The sequence below is a fragment of the Myotis daubentonii genome, chromosome 9, assembly GCF_963259705.1.
Source record: "Myotis daubentonii chromosome 9, mMyoDau2.1, whole genome shotgun sequence".
Taxonomy (NCBI): Eukaryota; Metazoa; Chordata; class Mammalia; order Chiroptera; family Vespertilionidae; genus Myotis; species Myotis daubentonii.
Window position 1 is genome coordinate 26,858,204 of NC_081848.1, and position 4,889 is coordinate 26,863,092.

Consider the following 4,889-nt stretch of genomic DNA (forward strand, 5'->3'; position numbering starts at 1 on the left):
TGGGAAGGAGAACGTGATGGGAGCTTAAAAGGCTTGATGGGAAGTAGACTCACTTAGTTTTATGTTTTAAACCATAAGCTTATATTATATATACTAGAGGTTCAGTGCACAAAAATTTGTGCACTCGGGTGGGTCCTTCAGCCCGGCCTGTGCCCTCTCGCAGTATGGGGCCCCTGAGGGGCCCCTTCCCCTGGCTGCTGGCACTAGTTTTCCTCTGGCGCCCGAAACCCAGGCCTTCGCTCTTCGCCAGAAGGGGCCTGCGTGGCGGGTGAGGTGCTTAGCTTTTTTTTTTTTTTTTTTTTTTTTTGCCGAGGAGAGCATGGGGTCTGTTTATTGGGAGGTCAGTCAAAGGGGGGGGGGAGGCTGGCTAGGGTGGGGTAGGGTAACACCTTGTCTGGCCCCTGAGAAACCCAACTTGAGTGCAGTGCCTCGTCCGCTTCAAAGCCAAAGTCTTCCTCCACATTTATCTGCACGGGGGGCCAGCTCCAGAGTCAGCGGGACTCCCCCCCGGTGCCCTTCCCGTGGCGCTTGCCACCTCTTCCACCTGCTGGGCCCCTTGCCAGGGGCCGGTCTGCTGGCTTCTGCGGGCGCTGGTGTCCTCCTGGGTGGGGACAGCCCCTCTTTCTCTGGAGGCTCATTCTCAGCGTTTCCTGGGGTGGGGGCGTCTGTGCCCTGGCTTCCCTCGTCCTCCAGTAAGATGGTGAACTGGCTGGCCTGGTAGTCGTCTCCATAGGAGTCCAGCACCCTCATGAGGAACCTCCGCTCCTGCTGGAGTCTCTGTGTTATCCTCTGTACCTGATGGAGCCTGTTCAGGATCCACTCGTTCACGTGTTCGATCTCCCTGCAGCGCCGACCCAGCGCCTGGTACTTCCTGCGATTGAGTTCCCATTGGCACCGCCGTTGCCGGCCTCAGACTGCCTCCTCCTCTTCGTCTAACTCTTGGAAGCTGGAGTTGCCCAGACTCCCAGACACGAACTCCACTTCGGTCTCAAGCTCGCTCTCCAGGATGTGACCACCAAACAGCGGAGGCAGTGCCAGCTCTGAGCTGGAGGTGCTGAGAACTCCTCAAAGCCCACTGCATGGTCCCTTCTCTCTGCTCCAGCTCCATTTCTCCCCGGCGCCTGGAGCAGAGCTTCCAACCTTGCAAACCTCTAGGTTAAAGTGGCTCGCAAAATGACATTCCCCATCCGATTTCACGGCCAGGCACCCAGGCCCTGGCTGCTAAGCCTCCTGGGAGTTGTTGTTCTCTATTTCTGGCTTGCCTCCCTCGCCCCACCCTCACCTTGAGTCCTGGCTGAAAGGCCCTGCTTGTTGGTCTAATGCTGCCGCCAGGCATCTGAGTCGCCTCCGTCTTTATTCCAGTCCTGACACCTCACCGTCTGACCATGGAAACTCTCCACTTGGGAGGCCTGGTCCTCTCCACGTTCTCTCCACGGGCCCCGGGGGCATGGCAGCGGCCAGCGCAGCAGGCTTACCTCTTTGCTCTTTGCTCGTATGCAAATTAACTGCCATCTTTGTTGGCGGTTAACCATCATCTTTCTTGGCAGTTAATTTGCATATCGCCCTGATTAGCCCATGGGAAGCGTAGCGAAGGTACGGTCAATTACCCTTTTTGTCTTTTATTAGATAGGATGTGAACAAAAATGAAAAACATAAGGCTAAACATTTCCTCTTACTCTGCAAATAATCATGACACTAGGTATGTGAGAAATAAAATGGTGTATTTCATACTATGTATTTGTACTTTGGCAGCAATCTTAAACAACCTTAATATCTGAGTAAAGAAGAATTAAACACTAAAATCAAAAGGCAATAGTTTGGTTAGGAAGACTGGGCTTATCATAGTGAGAACAGATATTACCCCAAAAGCCAAAAAACTTCGATGAAGCCTCTAGCACTAGTAATGGAGGGTTAACACTGCAGAGCTTTGCACAGCTGTGGTTTTAGAAGCCAGGTGGAGTCTGAAACAGCGGCTGCTGTGCATCTGCCCATGGACACCTGCCTCCCTATTATCTATAGCAGTATGAACCACTTGCTCAGGCCTCTTTTTATCTAACCAACCTCATTGGCTTTATAGACCCTTGAATAACGGTTAGAGCTGGAAGGATTTTCAGAGGTGATCTGTTCACAACCTTTTTAATTCTCACAAGGAACTTGATGTTGCAGAAAATATGAGTTTCTTTGAGTCATGAAGCTGGTTAATTATGAAGCCAGGACTAGTTACCAGGTTTCCTGGCTCCCAGTTTAGAGCTATATTTGCCATCTATACCTTGGTTTTAAGGGCTGTCTTGTGTTCACTTTATCTAACAAGACAAGAATACTTCAATAGGCAGGTGAAATAGTCAGTGCACAGTTTATAAACCTCAAGGACAGATGTGGAAACAAAGCCTCCACTTTGCCACTGTTTCTATCCTCTGAGATTTAGCTGGTTAGGATGCCTGAAGACAGAGGTTTTGAGGAGCACTGTTAAGATAGCCAAAATGCTGTATGCCAGTTGAAAGTATTATCTCACAATTCTTGCTCAGTCCTTCTGAATGAGTTTCCTGGAGGCTTCTAGGGGATGAAATTACTTTTATGATCATTGATATATCCTTTAAGAACTCAACTGTTAAGTAATTAAGAAGAAAGGAAATTAACATTAAGAGTGTCTTACCATGGGCCATGTTCTGTGTTTCATGTCTGAATATTCAGGTGTTAAAAAAATATTTAGTCCCTCACTTCAAGAAGCCTAGTGGCTAGCAAGGGAGACAGTTAAGCAAATAAATTAATGGGAAACAATGTCATATGTGCTATAGGAATTGTATCTTCACCATGAACTGTGAACATGAATGGAGGCTCTATTTCCCTGGGGACAGTCATGGATGAGTCTAGAAATAGGCTCAGTAAAGGCTTCATAGAGTAAATGATGTCTGTGACTAAATAAATGTTCCAGACTAACAAGGTGCAGGGAATAGCAGATGCCATGGCAGGAGCACTGAGAAAGCGAGATGTGTTTAAATTCCTTTCTAAGAGGATTAAGTTGTTCACTATCAATGTTTGTTTTATGCCACTCTGTGTATATTCAATTTCTTAGAAATATGATGGATCTTAAATCCCCAGGGTAATTAAAAGTGCAGTTGTAAGTCTGTCTATAATCAAAATTGGAGTTTTGTCTAGGGATTTGTAAGAAAAATGCTCTAGTTCTTTCTGCTTCATGTAAATGCATTGTTATATCACTCTTCTGAAAAAAAATAGGTGAAAACGCTTTCTAAGGAACAGAGAGCTATATCTATATATATGACTGATGATAAGAATGGTAATGGTGATGATTATGATGATGATGATGATGAAAACAAAGCATATCTGCTTTGATTCATGGCAGAAAAGAATTCTCTTACACATGATCAATTTGTTGGGAAATAAAGACTGTTTATCTGTTAGCTAAAATCCCCCAAAGAACTGCTGTCAATAGAACATGACTTTATACTGCCTTGGCATATCAGCCTTAACTGAAAAGCAGATAGATGACTTCCACTGATATCTGAGAGTTGGGTGAAGAGGGACTGACAGTTTCACGCAACAAAGTTTAATAAAAAAAAATGGCATAGTTGGAGGTTTGCATTTGTTCTTAGTTGTGAATTGAGCTTAACCTTTTTGAAATAATAGGAGTAAGAAGTCATAATGCCAACAAAATTGTGTGTATGTTTGTGAGTGTGAGCACAAGTGTATGTTCACACATTATACATGCATACACACACAGGTGTATCTGCATATATCAACATCACTCCTTCACACAGACTCATATCCAATGTGTTATCTGCAAGTGTCTCTCATATACTCTTCCATTCCATGAATATTTTTTTTCTTTTCAAATGACACTGGCATATTTATTTGAGCCAAGTTTTAATAACAGTATTCTGGAAACTTATTTTACCACTGACATAGTATGTATAAAGAAACATCCAAAATGACTTATATCTAATGTAATGGATGTTGCTTCTAAATCCACAAGTTCACAGCAATTAAAGTTGCTATTTTAAATGCTTTAACAAAGGATGTGAAATAATCCTCCTCTTTGTTTTAAAAAATGATTTCAGTGATTATAATTTAATTCTTTTGGATAATATAAAATATTTTCTCAGAAATTAAAATGGATACCAAGATATGTAATATTTTTCTTGAATTTCTATTTATTTTGTTTTTATTAACTACAGAGAGGTAAGGTGTGATAAAAAGGATGGATGGAGTAGTCGACTACCTGTAAACAAGTATATTTCCAAAAAATGTTAGGAGTCATTGAACTGGACAGCCATCTAAATAGCAGAATTAGCTAGGAATATAAGACAGAAAAATCATACTCCTCAGATGTAGTTTTTATTGCACAGAGAGGCATATAGATGAACAATTTGGGGTTGCAAGGAAATAAACCAATACAACTTGCTTAAATATGGATTAAGGGAGATTTGGGTTATTATATAAACAAGACAGTTTCATTGGAACAGAGTATAGTTGAACCATCTGGGACTGGAACTTTATTGGTAGGGACCAATTCTCTCTCTCTCTTACACACACACACACACTCACTCACTCACATACTCACTCACCATGGTCTTCCATCCTTTCTTCCTCCCTTCCTCCCCTCCTCCTCACCTCCATACCTTCTCCCTTTTTTCCCTTCTTCCTTCCTTCCTTCCCCTTCAGGCTTGTTGGTTGTATTATCTATTTTGGAGACTCCTTTTTCTGCTTTGTCTCTTTGTTAGTTTCCTCATAACTATAGCTTAAACGTAGAAGATATAGAAAGAATAGGAATTAACATGCTACAATAATGGCTAGTACTTCCAGAATTTGGGAGAAAAGATAGTAAATACAATGTGAAATCATACATGATATAGTTCTTTCTTAAGAGAACA

General features: G+C 42.9%; 1 pseudogene; it reads right to left on the reverse strand.

Annotated features, from left to right (window-relative positions):
* Window positions 1–341: 341 nt before the first annotated feature.
* Window positions 342–1,243, reverse strand: LOC132242054 (TCF3 fusion partner-like; annotated as a pseudogene).
* Window positions 1,244–4,889: the final 3,646 nt, after the last annotated feature.